Source organism: Lutra lutra, chromosome 3 (assembly GCF_902655055.1).
Source record: "Lutra lutra chromosome 3, mLutLut1.2, whole genome shotgun sequence".
NCBI lineage: Eukaryota > Metazoa > Chordata > Mammalia > Carnivora > Mustelidae > Lutra > Lutra lutra.
Window position 1 is genome coordinate 17,560,860 of NC_062280.1, and position 28,000 is coordinate 17,588,859.

Consider the following 28,000-nt stretch of genomic DNA (forward strand, 5'->3'; position numbering starts at 1 on the left):
TCCTGCTGGAAGTTAGAAGTAAGCAGAAGCTCAAGAATGGAGAGAATTGCCAAGTGAAGTAGAAGCATGGAGAAGAGAAGCACTCAAGACAAAAGGAGCTGTACATCTAAAGGACCAGAACCGAGAGAATTGGAGGATCTAACATATGTCTAGGGCAGTGAGATGATTAGAGGGCCCCTAGGACGGACTTCACAGGAACACCAATGTTTTAAGTGTGGACAGAAGAAAGTCTGAAAAAAACAAAGACTAAAGGCTAACTAAAAACTAAGAGAAAAACTGTGCATTGTAACTCAACCACATGGTCCTCTCTCCGGTCCCGTTCCAAAATCTGAGTCAATCACCCACACTAGTCCGTCTGTCTAAAGATAATTCTCCCTTCTACCCAATCCCAGTCACCAGATCAGCCAATTCTACTCATCACTCAAGGCTCAGCTTAAATGGCATGTCCTCCAAGAAGGCTTCCTGATGTCCCCCACCTTTTCCTCTAATCCCCCATGAGGTTATGTTTCATTATTATACTCTCATTGCCCACTACACTTGTCCTCCGTATCACTTAACACAAGTGCAATGAATTACTTGTGTGGCTATGTAAGGTTGATCTCCCCAGCTAAACTATAAACTCCCCAACTAAGCTAAAAGCACCCTGAGAGCAAGGACTGAGCCCCTGAGCCTGAAAGAGTGACTGACACATAGTAAGCACTCAACAAATACTGAATGAAGAAATAAATAAATGGGAAAGTAAAGGAGGACAATAGTAGCTTGAAGTAGTTGAGACATCAAGGAAGGGCTTTTTTAAAAAAAATGGGAGAGGCAAAGTTTTGTTGAAATGGTCATATGAAGGGGTCAGAGGAGAGGAGATCAAAAAAAAAAAAAAAAAAAAAAGAAAGTGGAATAAATACCTGAGGAGTTTAAGAGGGTGATAGCAGAAGAAGAAATGGGAGGAGAACCAACCTCTTCACTGAAGTAGGGAAGGACGGAGGATGGAGGTAGGAAATTGACAGGGTGCCTGTCTATGGGCTTGTTCTCCTTCTGAAATCTAATCGGATTTTTATTTATTTATTTGAGAGAGAGAGAGAGCACAAGCAGGAGGGCGGGGGAGGGGCAGAGGCAGAGGGAGATGCTGACTCCTCGCTGAGCAGGGAGCCCAATGTGGGACTCAATGTGGGTCAATCCAAGGACTCTGGGATCATGACCTGAGCTGAAGGCAGACATTTAACCAACTGAGCCACCCAGGGACACCTGAAATCAAATTTGAAACTTTGGTTTCTCTTGACTTTAAATAGTCATGTACTTATTTGTATAGTCCCTTCAACTTTCCTTTGAAATACACAAAAGTTAAAAGAGCCACATAAACAAAAGAGATGGAAGAAGAGGATGGATTTGAAGTACATTCTGGAGATATCTGGTGACTGATTGGATATGAGGATGATAGAGAAGAAAGTGTTCCACTCCTTTTTTAAATTATTTTTAAAGATTTTATTTATTTATTTGACACAGAGAGAGAGACAGTGAGAGAGGGAACACTAGCAGGGGAAGTGGGAGAGGGAGAAGCAGGCTTCCCACTGAACAGGGAGCCCAATGCAGGGCATGATCCCAAGACACTGGGATTATGACCTGAGCCAAAGGCATATGCTTAATGACTGAGCCACCCAGCTGCCCCGAAAGTGTTCCATTTCTTTTTAATTAGTTTTTGTCAAGGTTATACAGGCATAAAATTTAAAGAGTCAAATTGTTTTGCAACACTTTCTGTTGTCACAAATACCTGTCACTGCCCCCTTTATCCTTTCCCTAGAAGCAACTAATTTCAATTCTTTCCATGAGTTTTCTGGGCATTTCTGTCCATATCAGCAAACAACATGTTTGTATTTCTAATTCTTGATTGTTCTTTTCGAGGCATTATGCACAGACTTCCCACTGTGGAACCCTGAGGATCTAGTTCTTTTTTGTCACATGTCTTCATCCCTCCCACACACATGTACTCTTCCTTCCCCAACCCTCAATTCTCTAAGACATTACATCACATTTTTAGATACGTGAATATTCTGTGTTTATATCTTTAAGTAAATTCTCTTTACAGATGAGCCATAAACTACCCTATGATTACTTTTTCTTGCCTGTGCACATTTTTTTCTTTTGTCTGATGTTAATATTTTGCTTTCTTATTATTAGCATTGTTACCTTTAATTCAGCTCCAGTCTCCTCTTTTCCATGTGTTGGAATGCAACAGAGAGACTTTTCATTTCATCTTAATGAATAAACCCCTGTTGGGTCCTCCTGACCTGTTCAAGTTTGCCCTCAGCACCTCCATTCTGGTGCGTGGTTGTCACCAGGCTCCTCCTCTCTCCTTCATTTAGTCTTCTGTTTCCCGTCTCCCATCTTCCTCTCCCTTGGTTTACACCCTCAGTTTGTTGGAGCATATCCTCTATCAGCTTCCTGAGAAAGGGCTGATGGCAAGTAAAGTGATTGAGACCCTGAATGACTTGAACTGTCATTCACACAATACCAGAGCAAAAGGCAATACATACACCCAATCTTTTCAGATGCAAACAAGGCATTTATAAAATTCAACATAAATTCGTGATTTAAAAAGGAACTCTTATTAAATGATTATTTACAATAGCCAAAAAGTAGAAAGAATCCAAGTGTCCATCAACAGATGAATGGATTAACAAAATACAGTTTAGACACAGAGTGGAATATTATTCATCCACAAAAAGGACTGAAATTCTGATACATGCTATGTATCAGATGTGGGACTTGATTCCACAACCCTGAGATCATGACCTGAGCCTAAATCAAAAGTGGATGCTTAACCAACTGAGCCACCCAGGGGGCCCTCATTATTTTTGGTAGCCTTAATTACATATATTAATTAGAATTCCTAACCCTTAGAAACTTTACTTTCTGGTGAAAACTAAGGAGCAAGTGATCATGAACTCTTTGTTATGCTAGTGTACTTTATTTTTTTTAAAGATTTTACTTATTTATTTGACAGACAGAGATCACAAGTAGGCAGAGAGGCAGGCAGAGAGAGAGGAAGGGAAGCAGGCTCCCCACTGAGCAGAGAGCCTGATGCGGGGCTCCATCCCAGGATCCTGGGATCATGACCCGAGTTGAAGGGAGAGGCTTTAATCCACTGAGCCACCCAGGCACCCCAATGCTAGTGTACTTTAAATTAGCAAATTTATGAATACATTTAAAAAATTTTGGGAAATACACGCCTTTTTAATTTTCCAGTAGAGCATTAATATATCCATCTATCTTTAGTTTTTCTGTAATAAGAAGCCAAAAGTAGATAAACCTATGTTTAGTAATTAATGATTTAATATTTTGTCTCAGTTGGAAATGATTTAGATATTTAATGAATTTAACTTATCACTTAACTTAACAAAACTTTAAGGTTTTAAGCTATCAAAAAGACCTAAGAAAGCTATTTTAAAATTTTACCCAAAACTTTTTATTTAATCTATTTGTTTTTAACACTTAGGTTCTCACTACCTATAAAAGCTTTATTATACATTAGACAAAGTCAGTCATTATCCTAATACATTATTTTTTTGTTGACAGAGCTTGTGAGAACATGAATTTAATTGGCTAGTAAACTTAGATAGAATAAAAGTTTTATATTTAGTGTTGTTAACTCTAAAGACATGTCTGTTTTAATTAAACCATTAACCTTAAACTAGCTCTCATAATGTTGCAGGATCTTTTTCTCCATCAGTGCCCATAGTTCTTGGTCACACCACTTCAAAGAATGAAGAGGTAGACCAGACGGAGTGATGGGCAGCAAAGCAAGGTTTATTGAGTGATAGCAAAGTGAGATACATAGATACAAAGAGATACAAAGCTCTCAAGGAGGGAGGGGATCGGAAGGGGTTACCTAGGCATCTGAGTCTTGATCTTAGCTCAGGTCTTGATCTCAAGGTCATGAGTTCAAGACTTGCCTGAAGCACACACACACATACACACACACACACAAAGACAAAACATGGTAATAGCCAAAAGGATCCAGACACAAAAGAATAAATATTGTATCATTTCACTTAAATGAAATATCTAGAAAAAGCACATTTATAGAGACAGAAAGTAGACGAGACGTTATCAAGGCCTGGGGAAGAGGAGCAGAAGGAGTGTTATTGCTCTGTGGTTACGGTTACAGTTTCTTTCTGGAGTGGTGAAAAGGTTTTGGGAAAACTCTGTGGTGATGGTTGTGTAACGAGATGAAGGTAATGTCACCGAATTGTACATTTAAAAGGGTTAAAATGGCAAATTTTATGTTACATATATTTTACCATAATAAAAAATTTTCAAAACAAAACCTCAGCAAATGAAGACTAGAGGAAACTTCCTTAGCCTTCTAAGGAGTATGTACAAAATAACTATAACATCATCCTGAATGGGAAAATATTAGAATAACTCTTTCTAAAGTCAGAAATGAGTCAATACAATCTGGTCTTATCATTTCTGTTCTGCATGATATTTAAGGCCTCAACCACCAAAAAATAAATAAATAAATAAAAGAGAGAGAGAGAGAAGAAAAAGAAAGAAGGAAAAAATGGGTGCTTTTGGGTGGCTCAGGGGGTTAAACCTCTGCCTTTGGCTCAGGGGCTCAGGTCATGATCTCAGGGTCCTGGGATTGAGCAGTGCATCAGGCTCTCTGCTCACCGGGGAGCCTGCTCTCCTCTCCGCCACATCTGCCTCTCTGTCTTCTTGTGATCTCTCTCTCCCTATCAAATAAATAAATAAAATCTTAAAAAAAAATAGAAAGAATGGAAAGGAAGAAATAGAACTGCCATTGTTTTCAGGTGACATAATTATCTGCCCAGAAAAGCAAAAAAGATCTATGAGCAAATTATTAGAAGTAGTAACCAAGTTTAGTGAAAATCAATTGCATTTCTGTACCCTTGAAATAAACGACCAGAAAACGTAATTAAAGAGAAGACAAAATTTACAATAGTTTCAAAGTTATACCAAGAACCTAGAAATAAATCTAAAATAAATGTAAAACCTCTACAGGGAGAATTATAAAACTTTATTAGTAGCCAAAAAGACGATCCAAACAAATTAAAGGATACATCACATTATGAATAAGAAGACAATAGCACAGTGTTCATCTCTCTAATTCAAGAAAGTTCCAATCAAAATGCTAACATCCACTTCGTAGAACTTGATAAGCTGATTTTAAAATTTGAATGGAGGAGTAAAAGGGAAAAAAAAATACCCTGGGCTTTTATGAAGAAGAGAGCATGCAAGGAAGAATTGCCCCACCAGATGTCATGCTTTTTTGTGAAACTACGATAATTAAGACAGGATGATACTGGTACTGGGTCAGACAAACAGAGCATGGAGTAGAATCTGGAGCTCACAAAATGTTCATCAACAGATGAATGGATAAGGAAGATGTGGTATATATATATACAATGGAATATTACTCAGCCATCAGAAAGTATGAATACTTACCATCTATATCGACATGGATAGAACTGGAGGGTATTATGCTGAACAAAATAAGTCAATCAGGGAAAGACAATTATCATATGGTTTCCCTCATATGTGAGACATAAGAAACAGGGCAGGGACCATATGGGAAGGGAGGGAAAACAGAATGGGAAGTCATCAGAGAGGGAGAAAAATCATGAGAGACTCTTAACTATATTAAACAAACTGAGCATTGCTGGAGGGGAGGTGGGTGGATGGATAGATAATTAGGTGATGGGCATTAAGGAGGGCCTGTGATGCAATGAGCACTGGGTGTTATGTGCAACTGATAAATTACTGAACACTACATCTGAAACTAATGAGGTACTGTAAGTTCACTAATTGAATTTAAATTTTAAAAATACAGAGAGAGCTCAAATATAGAGCCACACATGTATGAAACTGGTATCTGACAGAGGTGGTCTGCCAGGTCAGTGGGGAAATAAATATAGCAAGATAAAAAAGGTTATGCATACATAAAAATATGAAATTAGATCCCTCTATCACACCATATACCAAAATTAATTCCAGATGGATTAAGGGCTAACCTTGTAAAACTCTTCACAACAATCACAGGTAAATATCTTTTTGACTTTGAGATAGAGAAGAATTTCTTAAACAATACTCCAAAAAATGCTAACTCTAAAAAAATTATAAATTTGGCCATACTAAAATTTAAAATTTCTATTTGTCAAAAGAAAGTGAGAACAAGCTGTAAATAGGGAAAAGAAAAGTGCAATATATAATAATTATTCTTGGACTATTAATAAGCATAACTGGTACTGCCCCAGGAAAACCAGGATGCAAGGTCACTCCCAACCCCTGTCAGGGTGGTGTGAGGTTGTAAGAGACTTCTACCCACGAACACCTGGAGAGATACAAGGATGTTCAGAGGAAGGTGGTTTGCAATAGCAAAACCTGGTGTTACAGACTGAATGTCTGTGTCTGTCCAAAACTCATATGTTGAAGCTGTAACCCCCAATGCAATAGCAGGCAGTAAGGTCTTTGGGAGGTTTTTAGGTTAGATCATGAGGTCATAAGGGTGGGACCCTCATGATGGGGTTAATATCACAAGAAAAAGAGAAATCAGAGCTCTCTCTTTCTCTACCATGTGAGAACAAGCAAGAAGGTGGCCTCCGAAACTACCAAGAGGAACCTCACTGGGAACTGCAGCGGCCAGCACCTTGATCTTGGACTTCCCAGCTTCTGGAACTGGGAGAAACAGGTGTCTGTTGTTGAAGCCACCCAGGCCATGATACTCTGTTATAGCAGCCCAAGCTAACTAAAACACCTGGAAACAATCCAAATGCCCATAACAAGAGAGTAGATGAACAAACTATGATATATTCCCACCATAGAATATAACAGAGCAGGGGTACCTGGGTGGCTCGGTCAGTTAAGCATCTAACTCTTGATTTTGCCTCAGGTTATGATCCCATGGTAGTGAGATCGAGCCCTGGGGTGGGCTTCACGCTGGGTGTGGAGCCTGCTTAAGATTCCCTCTCTCCCTCTCCATCTCCCTATGCCCCTCTCCCTCAAAAAGAAAAAAAGAAAGAAAGAAGAATATAACAGAGAAGTCAACAAGATTAAGCTAAAGCTATACACAGCAATATGAATAAATCCTAAAAATACAATGTTGCATTTTAGAAAAAACAAGTTCTAAATGAATATATACAGCATAATATGCTTTTACCAAATTAAAAGCAATTTTTTAAAAAACATACTTTGTACATATGATTGAATGACTGTGGATAAATTTATGCTATGTCAACTTAGCTAAGCTGGAACTACATTTCCCAGAATTACCGTTCCTGCATAGTTCTGAGCTAGCAAGTTCCTCAAAAGATAATGTGAACAATATTTAGAACAATAATGTGAATTATATTGGACTTACTTGGGGTGCCTGGGTGGCTCCGTTGGTTAAGCATCTAATTCCTGGTTTTGGTTCAGGTCATGATTTCATGGGTTGTGAGATCGAGCCCCAAGTGGGACTCTGAGCTCAGTGAGGAGTCTACTTAAAGATTCTCTTCCTCTGTCCCTCTCCCTACTCACACCCACATCTCTCTTTCTTTCTCTCAAATAAATAAATCTGAAGAAGAAGAAAAAGAAGAAGGAGGAGGAGGAGGCCCTTCTTTACATTCAGAAAGTTGGTATAAGGTACCAGGCACTGCTGCAACTCACACACATTGTCATGGACCTGCTGGCTCATCACATTGGCATGGGGCAGCAGGTGGGTCCATAGCAACTCCACCTTCTCCTCCAGCCTCTGTGAATCCTGGCCCAGTGAGTGCAGCTCCTAGGGTAGCAGTTGAAGCCATGACTCCTGAACTCCTGCTGGGTCTTCTCCTTTAGCTTCTCCAACTCCTCATCTAGACCCAGTAGCAGATACAGAACAATAACAATACAGCAATAATTTCACTAGAATTGGCACTACATAGAGTTGAATCTCTTTAATAAATTCCATATTCAGTATCATTCCTATGTTTCTGTTTCTATGATCAAACCCTTATATACAATGAGATAATACAATCTAAGCAAGTAAAGGAATGGTGAATACAGGATTCAGAATGCTGGTTACTTGGGTTAAGAGAAGACAAGAGGTTAGACTGGAGAAGAACCATAAATGTAACTTATTTTCATAATTCTAGTTTTTGTGCTGAGTTGTATGTTCATAGGGGTCTATCACATAAAAAATAAATACAGTTGGATGTATGAATGGATGGAAGGGCATGGATGGACCAGTGAGGGATCATGAATACTGTAATTATGTTAACCTAAGATAGAAGAAAGAGAGAGAGAGAGGACAAGCCATTTCTTTTGAAAGAAGATGCTCTGGATACTGTATCATCTCTTTAACTTACCTCTTGTTCATTTAAACTTGGTCCCCTGGGCACATCTAATTGCAAAGCAGGATGGGAAATATCTTCAGTTAGGCAGGCCATGTTATCTGGATGAGTTTCAAGGTGGTCTATGTCTACAGGGAAGAAGACGACAAGGGCTCCTGGGAGATAATGAACAGGCTCTGCTCCAGGGGAAGGCTATAGAGACAATGAAGGCTATAGAGACAAGGTATTTTGGAGAAAGAATGGGTAAAGTCTATAATGAACATAGATGTCCAAAAGCATTCCATGAACCAATGTATGAAACCAAGAGGTTGGTGAGCGAATGTTGAGGATATTGGTTTTGAAATCCTCCCAAAGGACTTTCCTAAAGGCACTAAAATTTTCCTTAGGAGACTCATTTCCTCTTCATTGGATATGCTCTCTAGAACTCCTATCAGGCACCATGTTTTCCTCTAGCCAAGGTGCTAAGAAGAGACCTGTCTTAATTTAGCTCATGCAAAAGTAAACTGAAAAGTCAGTAGACTTACATGAGACTGAAAAAGTTGAGGCCTCTTTCTGCCCTGACCAGATTGCTCCTAATTGCAAATGCTCCTTAGGTGTTTGCCTTCCTCGCCTTCTAGAGATGACTTGTTTTGAATCCATTCCCAAATCTGGTTCTCTAGGTTCCTTGCTGTCTTTGGAAGCTTCCAGTATCCTTCCAAATAAACTTTCAATACACTTCCAGTAAATTTCCAGAGTTGGTTTCCATTGTTTGCAGCCAGAAAGTATAATTGGTACACCTGGAGATTCATACACCTGGATACCTAATACACCTGGACATCGCTGCCCCCAATCTGGGTCTTTATAAATGTAAGTCCTCTCTCTGCCCTTCGGGGGGGTTCTCATCCATAACATGAAAGGGTAGAAGCAGATTTGTTTCCAAGTTTCCACTCAGTGGAAAGATTCTATGACTTGATGTAAGCTAATTGATGATCAAACGGGGAAACTATAAACTCTTTCCTATAATCTGACTTCCAGACTCCACTCTGTACAAGTGTTGCAGCCTCCTATAAATAGTAATATGCTCCCAGATCATTGTGGGTTTAGTCTTACAAAAGATAGAAAGACCTCAACAAAGGCCAGCTCCCAGATTTTACTCTTACCCTACAAAGAAAGTGACCAAAAAGAATGATATATTAAAAAAGTGTTTTGGTTTTACCCAAAGGAATTCCGGGCAAATAAAGCCAGGCTGCCCACGGAATTCCTATTATATCAAATTCCTAGTGCAGTGTAATTGAATTTCTCTTTCTCACTGCCATCACCACTACTTCTGGAAGAAAGCATGTTGAGGCATGGAAAGAGGGCCGTATGTAGTCCATTGTTCCACATGGATTCCATAAACAAATGCCCAAGTTGGAAAAATGATGACGCTGCAGTAGGCTATCATCTTCCAGCTAATAATACAGTTGAGCAAATGTAACGATATTGCAAAAAACAAACAGATTCAGAACTCTACCTATGAAGTCATGATGATTTCCCAAGATGTCCAGGGAAGAGAAGGGATGCAGCTGGCAAAATGCATGGCATGGATTGAACAGCATGAAGAAAGCAACTGACTACAGCTGTCTGTGCAATTTGGCAACCTGCAACTATTCAGACAAATCTAAGCAAATTACTACCCCTGACTTCCTGATGCCTCCAGGAAAGTCCTGTAATGACTGCTCTGTGCTGGCCTCCTAGGTAGGGGTGAGGGAAATATGCAGATTCCACAACTTTAGGGCTTTCCTAAGACTTTAGCTCAATAGAGCAGCTGCTACCCTTCCACAGATTTGGCTGTTTTCCGCAAAATCCAAGTTTTCATTAACTAGTCATATGTTTGCAGCCCTTCCCACTGTGGTGTGGTGTCCATAGCTAGCAGGCTAGGCACCGAAGCTCCATTCCCCCCATAGCCCAGCTATATGGAATCCCAACACCCATCACATAGCCCCAGCTGGGCAAAGCTGAGGTTTGCCCTCTGCCCACCTGGCCATACCTTTCTAAATCTATTTCTAAGGTTTAAGTAGGAGCAGTCGTAACTGGGTCCATGCACATGGCTGTCACCTAGAGGCACATGTCCAGCCTGAGTCCTGCCAGCTGCCTCCCCACCCCAGTCTTTCCTGCAGCTGCCAGGATGGCTGCTGCTCTGCTTGGCAGCCATGGTCATCTAGTTAAACACATTTCACTGGTGGGAAAGTGATTCATCAGCTCTGACCAGTCTAGAACATGATGTAGAATGGGTAAGTGGGAAAAAGTCCTACCACTAAAGTCTCTTCCCCTCAAAAGAAAAAAGAGAGACAGAAAGAATTTTTTAAACTTGCTCTTTTTGCCCCAGTAGCACTTTAGTGAAGCTGCCTGAAAGGAGGTTGTGACCAAAAAAAGTCTTATGAGCCACAGACAGAGACTGCTGGGTCCCTGCAGGGAGACTTATAGATCCTTCAGAAATCCATGGCTTAGCAATATTGAGGAGGGGGAGGGTAGGGAAAACCTGTCTTGACAGTCAACACAGTGAGGAAGAAGTGCTCCCTTCATTCAGCATGCTTGGGGAAGGGCAGTAAGAATGGTCTGAGCACAGTCAAAACAGCCCAGGTGGTGTAGACAGCAGAACAAGAAGGTTCCTCCAGAAAGTCAGCTCCCCAGAGGAAGAGAGACACAGAGAGAACACAGTTACTCTACATGATGATTATAAATCAACATAATCACAGAAGAACATCTGAGCATCTAGTTTGTTGCCATGTACACGTAAGGTGCTTAATAAAAAGTTGCTGGTGATGGAGTTAAGTGTGACTTGCTAGACCAAGCCTGTTTTAATGTCAATGAAATAAATATAGTACCTACTGAAGTGAAGTGAGGTGACGTGACGTGACGTGATGTGACATGATGTGACGTGAAGGGTGGTAGGTTTGTGCTATAATTTGAGGAGCAATGGAAAAATGGTCCCTGTCCCAAATATCTCTTCTACTGGAGCTGCCAGTGTGCTAGAAATTTTCAGATTCTTCTACCAGATTAACGGAATCAAGAGAAGTATTGGAAGGCAAATGTTGTCCCTGCAGTTCCTGCGATCTACCATTCATCCAGGATGGCAAGTTGAACCCAACTCAAGACTCAGCACTGAGAGATTCACAGGTGCTGCCTGGACTCTGGCCTGAGAGGGCTCTGAGGCCCCACCTGGTCAGCAGAAAGGAGTATGGGCCCAAATCACTGATATCCGCAGGGACATGGAAAGGGGCTTTGTATGGAAAATGCCAATATTTGCCATACCTGTCACCTGGCCTGAATTCTTTGGACATATTAGCCTCACCTTACAGGCTCCTAAGGGAATATAAACTGGAATGAACATTCACAAGTTAGGAAGGGTCCAAAACATGAAGATATTGTCTAAATAGCAGGCCAGGGTATAAACCACTGATAAGCTATATGAGCCAAGTGAGTTTGGGGATAAAATACTAGAGAAATCTACCTTCACCTACTTCAGTCTTGCCTTGAGTCAGTGTGTAGTAGAGACTCTATAGTCTGGAGAACAACCACAGCTTTTACTCCCCCATTACATGAATTTGTCTGGCCCTTGTCAAACTTTCCCACCAAGTTCATCCCACAGCAGAAGAAAGTGAATGTGTCACTCTGTAGGCACCAAGAGCCAACAGCCTGCCATGAGCAAAATAGGTCTTTAAAGCCTTAGTTTTAACTTAAGAATTCGTGTAAAGTTTATATTCTATTATATGACTCTTTGCTTTCATGTAGAAATATTTAAATCACTGATCAGTTCTGTGAAAGCAATGCTGTCTGCTGTGACAAATAGAGAGCTCACTCAGTGGTTTAATGCTCTAAACCTGTATTACCTCGCGTGAAGTATGTGGCTGGCGAGTGGACAGCCTGCCCCTTGGTCTTGTGACCCTATCCTCCCTCAGGGTCTCTGCAATCTCTCCATTCAACTGTGAGGTGGGGAAAGGAGTGCTTTTTTAATTGCTTGAGCCCAGAATTCATAGCCATTTTCCCCACCTCCCTTGAGCAAGAAGTCATCACATGGCCCCATTCAAATGCAATAGAAGCTGGGAAATATAATCCCTGATCACCCAGCACCAACTCCGGATAACTATACCTCATTTGTTAATGTCTTAAATTCTCTATCTCCCTAAATCAGGGAGAAAAGTTAATCTTCCAGAAAGTTCTGCTGAGTTTCATCCCCTACCTTTACTGCTGCATATTCTCAGAAAGGTATCTATCCCCATTTAAGAAACACATAAGTAATCTATTTTCAATAAGATTCCATTTTCATCTGTAGCCTTGATGGAAACTAGTTCGAATGGACTACCCCACCTCCTCTTCTCTCTCTCTCTGTTCCCTTCTGATCCTCTCAATCCAGTTAGGTAACATCAGGATTTTTGAAAGTGGGCCCAAAGCCATGTTGAATATTACCAGGAAATGGCTGGCTGGCTGTCTACCAAGAGGCCTTCCGAAGTGGCATTATCTTAATGAATTTTTCACAGTCCAAGGTCTGGCCAGAAGACTTACAGGTCCAAAAATTCAATCTTGTTAGTGTTCCAAAATGTGCCTGACTTGGGAGGGCTGACTTATGTGAACGATACTCAAAAAACACCAAAACTTTCTCACCAAAATGTCAATGCTTCTATTGACAAGGGAATGTGCAGCTGTCAGGAAGATCAAATACTCACACTCCTCTCCCCAGCACTTTCTCTCCTTGAAGAAAATCTACACAGGAAGTCAATTATAATCAGAAAGCTCCTTAGTAGTCTGGAATCAGAGCAAGGGCAGTTTAGTTAGATGACTTGAAAGCTTAATGGCATCACACGGCTGGGACCTGATGAAGCCATCACCCCTGGAACATTCATACCAGCTTTTCAGGGCTCCTCTGGTCTGTCCTCTGAGTTCTATGCCCACCAACTCCCTTTCTGATTGACACGCTCTCTCTTCAGACACAGCCAGACCATCAGTGGGGTTATTGTCACATCCATCCTCTGTCTTCTTCTGACATGGCCAACTTTTCATCTCTAAGGTGCGTTTGTGTATGTCTGGTCACATTCATCGTGTTCATTTTATAACCTAGCTCTCAGATCTCAGAAGAGGAGAAAAGGGGAAAGTGCAGGTAGTTCATGCTCCTCTCTGCCTACAACAGCTGATATTTTCCTAAAATGGAATGTAGGAACTTACTTGGAACATAGAGAGATTGCATATTTGTAGGTCTTTGACTGAAAAAAAAAAAAAAAAAAGATGCTTCTCTCCTCTTCTGCAGAGACTGCAGAAGACCCAGCTACAGAAGACTTGGAGGCTTTCGTATCAAGCTCGTAACCCAGAGCTACTTGCGGCAAATACACACCAAAACATGAGTCCTAATCAAAGCCAAGAAAGTTCGCCAAGTTCAGCGCCAAGGAAGGGGACTGAATTTCAGTTGCACTGGGTGAGAAACAGACTGTGGATAGAGCAGGGTCAGATAAAGATCGCTAGCCATGGTGCAAGAAACACGCCCGGAAACAGATAACAAAGGGTGCCAGTGAAATAGAACAAGATGGGAGCTTGAAAACACGACACCAAGAGGCTCCTTCTTGTTGGATATTGGCCAGTTTAAAGCCCAAGACTAAGCCAGGCACTAGGCAATCTGGGAAAGTAATCTTCAACTTAGTTTGTGACATCAACATACAGTGGTAAGGAAAGGGACTCAAGCATGGAGAACCATGAAAGACGAGTCCACAGCCATTCTGCACTCACATCTAACCAGCACATACAAGAGACCTGCTTTGCAATTTCTGCTCTGGCAGTAATTGGAAGCTTGATTTCTATAACTCCCTTTACCTCTCTGAGCCTTTCTGCAACTCCGTTTGCCTCTTCTGTTAAATGAGGCATTTGAAATCAGTGCTCTCCTTTCCTGATGTACGGTGACACTGCGTCTATAAAGATATCACACCCCTCTGAGCACACATCTATTAATATCATGTGCTGAAAAGATCACCTGCTAGAAAAAAGGGGACTTTTTAAAAACTTTTTAATTTATAACATACATACATACATACATAAAAGTGTGTAAAACGGTCCTGTAACCAGCTCCCAAATGAAGAAACAGGACATTTATCAGTTCCTCGAAAGCTTCCCTTCCCTGTCACTACCTAACCCCAAAAGCAACCACCATCCTAAGTTTCAAATGGGATGATAGATTAGTTTTGCCTGTTTTAGAACTTCATGTACATTGAATCATACAGCAGTACTCTTTTCTGTCTGGCTTTTACCACTCAATTATTTGTGAGTCTCACCCATGTTGCTGCAGATAGCTGGAGCTGGTTATTTTTGCATTGCTTATAGTTCCACTATATAAATATACTGTAATTTATTTATCCACCTTATCATCCACACACTTTTGTTTCTTATTTTGGTATTATGAAGAATGCTGCTATGAAAATTTTTACACATGTCCTTGGGTGCACATTTGTAAACATTTCTGAATTTGTTATCTATTGCTGTGTAACCAATTACCACACAATTCAAGCAACACACATTATCTTACAGCTTCTGTGGGTCAGGAGTCTAAACATGGCTTAGCTAGATCGTCTGCTTCAGGGTCCCTCACAAGGCAGAATCAAGGTGTCAGCCAGGGCTGGGATCTCATCTGACATCCCAACTGGGGAGGGATTTACTTCCAAGTCCCACTGTGGTTGGCATAATTCAATTTCTGGAAGGCTGTTGGACTGAGGGCTTCAGGTCTTAGCTGGCTGTTGGCCAAAGTCCACATTTAGTTCCTCCCCATGAAAGCCTCACCAACATCAAAGCATAGAAGCCAAGAAGGCAGTAGAGAGAATCTGCTAGCAAGATGGAAGTTACAATTTTAGGAAATGTAATCATAGAGGTCATATCCCATCATAATTGTTGTATTTTTTTAGTCAGAAGAAGGTCATAGGTCCCATTCACCCTCAAGGTGGGGAAGATCTCACCAAGAGCATGAATCTCAGGAGGAGGAGTTCATTGGAAGCCATCTTAGTATCTGCCTACCACAATTTCTGCTGGGATTGGAGTTGTCTGCTCACAAGTCTGGCTTCAGTTATGGAAATCCACTGGTTTTCTGGTGTAATGTTACCAACTGACACCTTCACCAACATGTGCTCTACATCTGGGATTCGTTTTTACTTAGGTTTCTTTCTGGTGTGAGTTATCAAATTGGTTTGGGTAAAATTTAAAAAATGGTTTTCTGCACTATAAGGTGTGGTATATTTAGGAAGGTACCTTACTCTGTGACTGAATTGAGAGGCAGAATTCTAAAGTCCTTGCCTCAGACCTACTCACCCCTTTTCTCCACTGACTACAAAGGCAATGAATCTCTGTTAAATGCAAAGTCAGAGAAGGGCTAACTGGTAGTGTTGGTGGCACCATACTGTAGAGTGAGGGGTCTGGACAGTCTGCCACCAACTCATCTACCAGAGTCCCCTGGTAATTAGTCAGCTTCCACAGAGCCTGGGGTGAGCCACAGGAGTGACTCTGATTGGGTCCTAAGCTGTTAACCAATCCTGCATTGATTCCCTGCACAGGAAAGTTGTCCCTGTCATTTCTCTCTTCCTAACAGTGCACACTGTGGACATTCCATAACTGATTAGAACACAATAGAAATAATAACACTACTAGGCATTGACTCCCAAGAAGTGCTTTCTAGATTTCTCTGTTTCAAACAGGGCGTGGACCTCGAATGTAAACAAATGTGGGGGGGGGAAGCAATGAATGGGCCGAACATAAATTAGAATTTATGTTAAGTGTGATTAATATTTCTGCCCATGCGTGTCTAGCAGGGTCAAATCCTCAAAGCCATTAAATAGCGATAGTAACAGTAATATGAGCAAGCTGCCTGAATTTGAAAAACTTCAAAATGTCTTCAAAGAAGTTCTTAAGAGACAATTGACTTGAGTATGTTCTGCATAAAATACCCTCCTGCGGACACCTGTGAAATGTTGAGGCTAATTGGGGCTTCTGATGCTGATTGTGAAGGAGTCTGGGGGTTGCTGTTTTTCCTCCACCGAATTCCATCTCTTTTTCTACTACTCCCTTTCATTGGGACTGTTAGTGTATCAGATGTAAAGAGTATTAAATGGAAGTGTGCTTTTGTGTGGAAGTCATTACAGTGAACACCTGTTCACTGTTGAGTTTAATTGGACTACAGCTGGTGCTGATTGTGTGTGAAGGGGGGCTGCTCCTCTCGCCCGCCGAGGAGTTCACCGTCGGTGGTAACAGTGGGGAAGTCAATGCTAGGAAGTTGAACATGCACATGCCACAGTCAAGTACTCTATGTCCTGTATGGCTAGTTGCCTCTGGGGTATCCTATGGCAAACTTAGCCAGACAAGAAGTAAAAAAGGTACCTGTATCTCTCGTCTATTTCCTTATATCAGCTCAGCTCCATACGTGAAAATTCAGGGATCTGTAGGGGAGATAATTGATATAAATTTAGCATAATTATTTCTAAAAGAAACAAAGAAACTCTGGCAAGTTTGTTCAGAGTGATATTCTCAGCAATATTAGCTGCTCACTTATGTCCAGAGATGACAGGCATTGAACACACATACAAATAGGAAGCCAATAACAGATCATAGGTAGGCAAATAGTGGCAAATTCAGATTACATTCCTGACTGAAGCACAGAAAAACACCATGTCTGTGGCCTTTAATAGTCATTTTAAGCTCTGACTTAAAAAAAAAGAAAAGATGCTGACTTGCAGATTTTGGTGGTTTAAATGTAATTCACATTACTTATTCATTTAATATCAAAATGCATTGAAACAACAAAATATTGAGTCTACTTTATAAAGGCCCTTCCTTCATATTCATATTTATATTCATATTATTAACTTCCATGTTTCTGAGGATGACCTTTGTGCCCCAGGGACGGCAATTATCTCCTAGAAACTGTGAAATGTCCATGCTGAATCTATACAATCAGTACAACCCCTACCTAAATACCAGCAACACTTTTCACAGAAATAGAATAAATAATTCTAAAATTTGTATGGAACCACAAAAGACCCTGAATAGCCAAAGCAATCTTGAAAAAACGAAAGTGAAGTTAGAGGCATCATAATTCCGGACTTCAAGTTATATTACAAAGCTGAAGTAATCAAAACAGTATGGTACCGGCACAAAAACAAACACATAGATCAATGGAACCGAATACAAAACCCAGAAATAAACCCACCAATATATGGTCAATTAATCTCCAACAAAACAGATTTCCCAGATCCAATGAGAAAAAGACAATCTCTTTAGCAAATGGTGTTGGGAAAACTGGACAGCAACATGCAGAAGAATGAAACTGGACCACTTTCTTAGACCAGACACAAAAATAAACTCAAAATGGATTAAAGACCTAAGTGTGAGACTTGAAACCATAAAAGTCCCAGAAGAGAGTCCAAGCAATAACTTGTCTGACATTGGCTGTAGCAAATTTTTTCTAGATAGGTCCCCTATCTAGCAAAATAAACTATTGGGACCACATCAAAATAAGTATCTTCTGCACAGTGAAGGAAACAATCAGCCAAACTAAAAGGCAACCTCCAGAATGGAAGAAGATATTTGCAAATGACATATCTGATAAAAGGTTAGTATCCAAAATATATAAAGAACTTATAAAACTCAATACCCCCAAAAAATCCAATTAAAAAATGGACAGAAGATGTGACTAGACATTTTTCCACAGAAGACATCCAGGTGGCCAACAGACACATGAAAAAAATGCAAACATCACTGATCATCAGTGAAACATAAATCAAAAATACAATGAGATACGACATCACACCTGTCAGAATGGCTAAAATCAATGACATAAGAAACAACAGTGTTGACAAGAATGTGGAGAAAGGGGAGTCTTCCTTCTGTTGGTGGGAACGCAAATTGATGCAGCCACTCTGGAAAACAGTATGGAGTTTCCTCAAAAAGTTAAAAATAGAGTTGCCCAGGGTACCTGGGTGGCTCAGTGGGTTAAGCCACTGCCTTTGGCTTGGGTCATGATCTCGGGGTCCTGGGATCAAGCCTTGAATCAGGCTCTTTGCTCAGCGGGCAGCCTTCTTCTTTCTCTCTCTCTGCCTGCCTCTTTGCCTACTTGTGATCCTTCTCTGTCAAATAAATAAATAAAATCTTAAAAAAAAAAATAGATCTGCCCTATAGTCCAGCAATCTCACTACTAGGTATTTAACCAAAGGATACAAAAACATTAATTCAAAGGGATACACGCACCCCTATGTTTATAGAAGCACTATTTAAATCAGCCAAATTAGGAAAACAGCTCGTTTCCATTGACTATTGAAGGGATAGAGAAGATGTGGTGTATATCTACAATGGAATACTATGCAACCATTAAAAAGAGTGAAATCTTGCCTTTTGCAATGACATGGATGGAGCTAGAGAGTATGATGCTAAGCAAAATAAGTCAGTCAGAGAAAGAAATACCATATGGTTTACTTATATGTGGAATTTAAGAAATGAAACAAATGAACAAAGGAAAAAAAGAGAGAGAGACAAACCAAGAAACAAACTCTTAACTATTGAGAGCAAACTAATGGTTAACAGAGGGAAGGTGGGTGGGGGAGAGGATAAATGAAATAAGTGAGGAGGGTTAAGGATTGTACTTATCCTGATGAGCACCACATGATGTATGGAATTGTTGAATCACTCTACCTGGAACTAATATATATGCTAACTAATTGGAATTAAAATAAACACGTTTCAAAAGTGAAACATCCATGCTAAAGCAAATCTGCTGAGAGTTGGTTTGTGCTGGTCGGTGGGGCTCATCCCTCTCTGTGTGAGCTAACAGGTATGGGGGAGGCATAACCCACCTTTGGGGAGGGGAAGCAGAATTGCTCCTGAAAGCAATGAGTTAGATGAGTGGTTGTATCTAAAAATAATTACGGGAATCCATTATTTTTCTTGTTTTGGTATTTACACAATCCCTTTCCCTGTAGGATAAGAAAACCCACTTGAACCTTTCTGCTTGCTAAGATGGATCCATGCCGCCACCCTCAGCCTGGGAGGGAAAATGAGGCTGAGAGTCTCCCCAGACCCCAAATCAGGGCAAGATGTAGAACACGTAAAATATAAACATCTCTTACGTCAAGTTCAACAGCCCCTCCACAATCGCAGCTGCCTTGGTCTTCGAGATCCAGCTTCCCCGTGAACTTAATGAGCCTCATTGGAGTCAGAACCCAGCCCCACTGCGCCATTCTCTATCTGTGCGGTCTTGGATTAGTCACTCCTCCCCTGTGGGTAGGATCAAATGGAAAAAAACTTTGCAAAAATGCTTTGTCAACTGTGAAGAGCCTTACAAATATAGAGACGTTTATGACTCACGGGGCAGTTTTTCAGTCCAACTGAAAACAGATTTTTCTGCGTGAGAAACTGTTCCTGTGAAAGGCAACAGTGAGAGATTTAAGGGCGGGAAGTGTTTGCTCTCTCTTCTGTTCTCTTTTTGATGACTTATGATGAATGATTCTTTTCAAGCCGACACCAAATACAGCATTGCGGCTGATCAATAGATGGTCTTCCCCAACTGTCTGCTTTTGTACTCTACTCTTCAACCAAATACTACAGCTGTGCTCTCGACAAAACATGCACGCACACGTGCACGCACACGCATGCGCATACGTCCGATTTCCCAGCACAGATGGTAAGCAGTTTGAGCTCGTATAAATGAGGTCACAGAGTCTCCCTTGCATTTCGGTGTGGTCTTTCTATAGCTACGCTTATCCCCATCAACATCCCGAGTCGCTGGAAAACAGAGATGTTCTCCATCCAGTGATGAGATATCTTCCATCCAGGGTTCGGTAGAAAGGTCTTGAGGGCTTATTCACTGAACACCTTCAACCCTGGGCTGACTCACTCAGAAGCCACTTTGGCATCCAAAGACTAGCCTGTGCTGGCTCAACTCTTTTTGCCTTTATGGGATCAGGCCAGAAAAAAAAAAAATGATCAAGGGACATTTTCTTGAATTAAGAAATAGAGTCACACTTGGAGCATTCCCAAATAGGGACTCGAACTATGACACGTGCAGTGACTCAGGCCTTAATGAAAATGCACATTCAACTGACCACTGCTCGGAGCAAGGGCAGGAACCCGGCTTGTGGTTTGTGCATAGAGAGCACATCGGCATAGGCCAACAGCAACACAGTAAGGCCCCAGCCTACATTTAATTTGGGGGAACATGCCTGCACCACCTTCAGGAGACTGTCGCAAATAGGGAACCAAATGAGAGCTGAGACCCCCAGGGAGCCCAGGGCCACCCCACAGTGGCTGCACCCAAGAAAATGCTTGAGGAATGTTGGATATTTAGACCCAGGCTGTGTGCCATGGAAGACACCAAGTCTCCAGGCTGGTATATTACGTCAGAGGTCGACCCTATCTCCAGAAAGCTAAGGACACCTTGCTTCGGGCCACTGGACATCACAAGCCTGGGGGAGTTCTTGGGGCCACACACTTGACACTTGCACGTTTCTATCTCCTCTGTCCCAGGACCACCCCCTGCTGTCAGACCTTCCATCCTGCTCTGTGTCCTGCACAGCTAGTCCCAGCCCTCTGCCCCCACCTCCCCACAACCATACCCTTCCCTAACTTGGCAGAGCAGCCCGATGTCCCTCAGCCGGCGCTGCCTGTCTCTCTCTGTCCCCACCAGCGCAGTGATCTTTCTGGACAAGCTGGCTTGTCTGCTCTGCACGCCTGGGAGGATTGCTCACGGGTAAGGGGCGAGCACACATGCCTCCCATGGCTCCTTCCCCGAGCAGAACCACATGCTCCCTCCCCAGCTGCTTGGCTTTGCTCAACGAATTTGCAACAGTGATCTCGACTCCAGAAAATGCTCTAATTCTGCTCCATGGCCCAGGCTGCTCCACCCGTGGGAGGGAACTGCTCAGCTGAGGCAAAAAATTATCTACTTGATTTGCTCATTAGTCACAGCCTGTCCTGGGTTCGGTGGCTTGGTCTGTATCCCGAGGGAGGTGACATTTTGGGAAGAAGACCTGCACCCTTCTGTCATCTCCCTGCCCCGGCTGGCCCATCATGCCAGTCTCCCACACTCCATCCCAGGTTCTTCATGTTTCCTTCTAAGCAAAAATGAACTTACACTCCTTCTCCAAGATCGGTGGGGCTCACATGTGATGTGCATTGGGAGATTTCATTGGAAATGCAGGTACTGGGGGGCCTGGATCTAAAGATTCTTATTCAGTAGTTGGGAGCGAGTCCCAGGGGTCTGCATTTTATAAGCACCTGCCCCAGGTGATTCCAGGACCTGTGTGTGGTCCATTCCAAGGTGATGATCCAAGACCACATCTTGAGAAGCCACAGAAACTGGGAGCGCCATGAGGCCAGGGACCAGGGACCAGAGCCTACGACTTGTTTGCCACCACTTCTCCAGCGCCTGGCACGGTGGTGTGCCCAGCAGGTGCACAGCAAACACCCACGCCGGATGAATGATGGAGTGGTGGCCACAAGAGAAATATCCTGCTTCCCTGAGAGCAGTGAGTATTGGGTCTATCATCCTGAAATAATCTAGGAGCATGTAAACAGAGCCACAGAGTTCATAACCTTGAACTTGGCGATTCCTTTTGGGAGGAATGTCCGTTAAAAGTATGATAGAGAAGGTTAAAAAGTCGTTATTTACGTGAAAGGAAATTTGGTATCTCTAGGCAGCATGCAATAGATGAACGGCCGGGTTGTGATGTTTTCTCATGGAAGAGCCCTACCTGGGTGCCAAGATGCAAGTGTGCGAGCCAGGTGTACATGAAATGATGCAAAATGAATGAAGCAAAAAAAAAAAAAAAAAAAGAGTCAGATGATCAAAATGAATGAAGCAGAACCCCACACAGTCTGTTCCCACAGCGTGAGCGTGTGCACAGACGAAGCTCGAACGTGCACATGGAGGGTTATGAGTGGTTAGCAGTTAATGTTCCTTTGGTTCTTTTTATGTGCAAAACAGCTCAAATTCATATGAACTAAATAAAAGCAAATGAGGCTGCTGCCACGTGGCTGGCCTAGAGCTCCTGGTAAACATCTGAAGAGACTGATGGCAAGAGGCAGAAGGCTGCGCTCGGAGTAAAAACATCTGAGACATGCATTGGTTCTGACAGACGGAGGAAATCATTCCCAGATGCCTCGAAGTGGTCCTCCTCAGGTTCCTCCATCATGCTGCACCAGCAGGATCTGGGCTGGGCTGGGGTCCTCCATCCCTACTGTCCCCTTCCAACTGCATCCTCTCCACAACCCAGGGTCCCCTTGATCTGGTCCCAAGGAAACAACACAAGGCCTCTGTCCCCCAGAGATGCTCCTGTGCCCAGCCCTTCCCAGCCTGGCCCTTCCCAGGGCCCCTGGGACAAACAGCTAGACAAAGGAACTGGGGGAGAGTTCTCTTAAGGGTGTAACCTAACCTGACCACTTAGACCCTCCATGTTCCCGGCTGTTCTCTGCCCCACCACCTCCATTTCAGTCATTCTTCCCCAAATGTCTGTGGCTAAATAAGGTGACATTACCAGAGCCGAATTGTCAGTAGGCTGCCTCACCGTTGACCCCAGAGAAAGGCTAGCCAAAAGGTACACTCAGGGGAGTAAAGCAGGAAAAGCAAAGAGCAAGTGGTTTCTAGAAGACCAGGCAACCAGATCAAGCCAAACAGCATTAGCACCAGCGTCTCTCCCCAGAGCCAAAGAGAAACGGAGCCAAAGAAACTGGATTCAAGCACCATGGCTTTGGCACTAGGGCTTTAGAAAATAAAATCAAAATGTAACAACATCGCAAAGCCAAAGGTCTGCTCACAGCACTAGGATTGTCAGCACAGGAATAAAGTAGAAAGCTTCCTCTTTTAGAATGAGGAGAGGGTATAATGTTTCTAACATTGTCCCCCGGGTCTCACGGTGGTTCCTTTTAAGCATTCCTGGAACAGGACAGTGAGGCAGCACGTAAGCATTGGACACAGAGACCTGGCAGGTGCATCCCGGACTGCGGAAGGACAAAGACAGAGGACGCTCTCACTCACCGCTGGGCCTCGGGCCTCAGCTTTCCCTCCCGCTGGGTGGTGCATGCCAGAAATGTGTGAGGTTGCTTTGGGGATGTGGACTCTAGATATTCTGCCGTGGAAGGGGTTATCCTGCGCAACAATATCCTATCCAGCTTTTGAATATCTCTCCACATAATCGTGTAGGAGAAAAACCTATTTATAATGTAGCTGAGCCTGGACCCTAACTTGGATTTACATATAGACCTCAAGCATTTTTTGCATGGTTTTAATATTCACTGAATTCTGAAAATGCACTTAGTGTGTAAACCTAGGGGAGATTGCACTATTTTATTTGTTGTTTATTGACCGGAAATTCATATAACATAAATCAGCCGTCTTCCAGCGTACAAATCAGCACCCTAATGGTATAAATGTGGGTTTACATTGTTGTCCTATAGACTTGTGCGATACTGTGATTTATAATGAGAAATATGTATGTGTTTTTGGTCTTCCTGCCCACAGAACTCCCAAAACCACTGGAATTTCCTAAGCGATCGACAGCAACAGTGGTGTTATGTTAACGGGGCGACTTTGGGGCTGCACCTAGGGTAAGGGCAGGTCACCAGGAGAACCAGCCACGTGATTAGAGAGGTGGAACTTTCAGTTCCACCCCCGACCTCCAGGGAGGGGAAAGAGGTTTCAGGTTAAAACTGTTGCCAATGGCCAAAAATTCAATCAAGGCGCGCTTCTGAAATGAAGCCTCGGTAAGAACCCAAAAGGATGGGGTTCAGAGATCTTCTTGGCTGGTAAGCACATGGAGATTCGGGGAGAATGGCGCACTTTTTCAGAGGACAGGAAACTCCACACCCTGTGCCTTTGCTTGCCCTTTATATCTCTTCCAGCTGGCTATTTCTGAGTTACATCCTTTTTTAAGAGTCCAGTCATATCGTAAGTACGTTTCTCCGAATTCTGTGAGCTGCTCCAGCAAATTAATTGAACCCAAGGAAGGGGTCAAGGAAGCTGCAGATTCATAGCCAGTCTGTCAGATGTACAGATAGCAACCTGGATTGGAACGAGCATCTGACGTACAAGGAGGGAGTCATTGGAACCTCCAGTCTCTAGCCAGTTGGCTTGAAACACAAGTGATAACCTGGACTTGTGCCAAGGTTCAGAAGGTGGGAGGCAGGGGGAGGGTGCTGGGTGGATAATCTTGTAGGACTGAGCCCTTAATCTGTGGTATCTGAGACTGTCTCAGGTAGATAGGCATCAGAGCAGAGTTGACTTTCAGACGCTAGTAGGTGTTGGAGAATTCTTTCCTGGTGTGGGGAAGCCCACAGGCCCACACACACACACACACACATACACAGTCTCACACGCACTGAATTGGGTCCAGGAACCTGAAAAGAAGTTCTTAAAGATTTTGGTCACTTCAAAAGAGAACCCCGTATGCGTTAAGCAGTCAGTTTCTAAATAGGACAAAGACAGAGAACCTGAAGAGACATCTTCCCAAAGAAGACATATTGATGGCCAACAAACACATGAAGTAGACACTCATCAAGAGGAAAATGCTAATTGAAACCACAACGAAATATCATTTCAGACCGGGCAGAATATCTATTATCAAAAGACCAGACATAACAAGCATGAGAGATAAGGGAACCCTCATGCAGTGTTGGTGAGAATGTAAATTGGTACAGCTACTGTGGAAATCATTTTGGAGGTTCCTCAAAAAGTTAAAAGGAGAAATATCATATGATCCTGTAATTCTACCTTCTGGGTACTCACCTGAAGAAAATGAAAACATTAATTGGAAGAGATATATGCTTCCCTATGTTTATTGCAGCATTGTTTACAAGAGCCAAGATATGCAACAACCCAATGTCCATCAATAGGTGAATGGGTGAAGAAGATGGGTATGTACACATACACAATGGAATATTACTCAGCCATAAAAAAGAATGAACTCTTGCCATTTGTGACAACATGAATGGACCTACAGGGTATTATGCTAAGTGATTAATCAGACAGAGAAAGACAAACACTATAGGATTTCACATGTATGTGGAATCTAAAAAAAAAAAAAAAAAGAAAGAAAAAGAAACAAACTCATAAATAGAAAGAACAAACTACTGATTGCCAGAGGGGAATTACTGGGGGGAGGATGGGTGAAATTGGTGAATGGATTACGAGATACAAACTTCCAGTTATAAAATACGTAAGTCACAGAAAGGAAAAGTACAGCATCAAAAATACAGTCAATAATATTATAATAACTTTGCATGGTGACAGATGGTAACCACACTCAATGTGATAAGCATTTGGTATCATTGAGTCACATCAGTGAAAGGCCATCACTCAGCAACTGTGGAAACAAGATGACATTTGTTACAAGAAGTACTGGTCAGGACCGAGTTGTTTATACCTGTTGTCCTATAGGGCTCTGTGGTTTCCATACCCATAGCTTTACACTTACACGTTTAGTGGCCATGAAATAATTGAGTACGAAATCCCGACTGATAACATCCACGGTGAGGGTACTGGCCCACACAGAATGGGACATAACATTATTTTTGCTCAGTCTGGGGGATATGTTCAGGGGGCCTCCTCCTAGAATTAGTTCTCATCCACCAAAGCCTAGGGGAGAACCCTCTCACTGGCACACTCTCTGGAGAGAAGCTAGTCACAAATAATAAAGCAACAGAGAATTTTGAATTAAATTTCAGCTACATATCTGCAGAGCAGTAAATTAGAAACAGGGAACGATGGATGGAACTGTACAATAGTTGATGAAAACACTTCTCAAAATACCATCCCACTCACTAAATTCATAATAATGGTTGCCTCTGGGAGGCAGGGGAGGAAAATTTGACCAAAAGACACTTCAACTTTCTCTCTAATTGCTTTTTCCTTTATTTCAAACAAAAATCACAGAAAATTGATGCACATGTTGATATTTGTAAATTCTAGGAAGTGAGAATAGGGATGTTAGTTATATATTCTCTGTAAATTTCTGTATTCTTTTTCCTCAAAAAAAAAAAATACACCCATTGTAGGCAAAAACTGAGAATTCTCAGAAGTTTATATAAAACCCTTAAATGTGACCAAACTAGCCCAAACTAACGAAGATTAGCAAAAGAGACAGATGAGAGCAGCATGTTAGGAGAGTAGAGAAGGCCCAACATATGGGATGATGGGCGTTAACACCAGAGGGACATGCAATAGCAGTTTGGTCTGCTGTGTTTATAACATTTAAACTACTGTTTTCCATTCCGTGTCTAGATGGGTTGGTCGTCTCCTTTTCTTATGTTCTCTAATTGGCATCCTGAACTAAAAGAACTTTTCCAGACATTACTTAAGATAAATCTGAGCCCAGGTGGAACCCAACTGACATTTCAGCTGTCTGATGCCCGAGAGAGCCAACCAGTATGACACCTGTGGTAAATTAAAGATAACCACAAGTCCTCTGCTTCTGCTCCCATCAAGAATGGGGAGGGTAGCTCCTGTCCCCTGGAATCTGAGCTGGCCATCACTTGCTTGGCCAATAGAATTCAGAGGCAGTGACACTCTAGAACTTCCAACACTAGGTCATATAGCAGCCTCGAAGCCTCCACCATGACTCTTAGAACACTGGATCCAGGAGAAGTCAGCCACCATGACAGTCTGCCTCCTCTGGGACGGCCATCCTGGGAGGTCGCGCAGCTAGATGAACAAAGATGGCACCACAACTGGCCAGCCCAGCATGTTCCAGTCATTCCAGCTCGGGCACTAGACAAATGTGGAAGGGAAGAAGCCATCTTGGACATTTCATCCCCAGTAGATGTGACATGGAGAAAAACTGAGAAGCCAGCTGACAGTGGAACTAACAGCCTCAGATACATGAACCCAGCTGAATGGGTCAAACAGTCCCCAGCGATGTGAGCCATCCCAGTCATCATGGCACAGAGACGTGCTGTTCTCACTGAGCCTTATCCTAGTCCCCGACTGCCCCCAAATCCTAAGCATTATAACGTCGTTTACTGCCACTTTGTTCCAGGGTTATTTGTTCCTCAGAAAAGGATAACCAGAGCACTGCCTCTAGCTGAACAGTCAAGGTGCTTGTTGGGCAGAAAATTATGGGGACCTGAAATACCCAACCCAAATCCAGTGTGAAAATAGATGTTTTCTTGACTTGCAGATGGTTGCGGACTTCTGCTATTTATTTGTATCTTTTCTTATTGCTTTTATTTTATTTATGTATCTGAGGACAGCGGCCAAAGTTTGTTCCAAGGACAGATGTTCTTTGAGGGTGAAGGAGAGCAGGAAAACTCCATGATTTAAGAAAGAAAGAGAGAGAGAAAGAGGAAGGAAGAAAGGGCGGGGAGGAAGGATTGGAGGGAGGAAGAGAAGGAGGGAGAGAAGAAAAGGGAAAAGGGAGGAAGGAGAAAGAAAGAAGAAAGAAAGGAAGAAAGAGAGAAAGGAAGAGAGAGAGAGAAAGAAAGAGAAGGGGGGAGAGATGGAGGGAGGGAAGGATAGAGGAAGGGAGAAAGAAAGAAAGAGTGGGAAACGCTGGTAAATCAAAGTTGAAGAGGTTTTATTCTTGTGAGACTTCTCAAATCTATTAGCCCATAAATGTTCATGGTGGATCACCAAGACAAAAAACAGAAGATGAAGCATTTCCCCAAGTCTATTTGATCATGAAAAAGGGTTTTGGCCTCTCACACCACCTTGC

General features: G+C 42.4%; 1 long non-coding RNA gene across 1 annotated transcript in view; it reads right to left on the reverse strand.

Moving 5' to 3' along the window:
• The window catches only part of LOC125095834 (uncharacterized), a 73,507-nt gene that overhangs the window by 33,411 nt on the left and 12,096 nt on the right, over nt 1–28,000 (reverse strand). The window contains exons 2-3 of the long non-coding RNA XR_007125963.1: nt 8,340–8,516; nt 2,280–2,444 (exon numbers count right to left, since the gene is read on the reverse strand). This is a non-coding gene — a long non-coding RNA (uncharacterized LOC125095834). The remainder of the gene's footprint in view (nt 1–2,279; nt 2,445–8,339; nt 8,517–28,000) is intronic.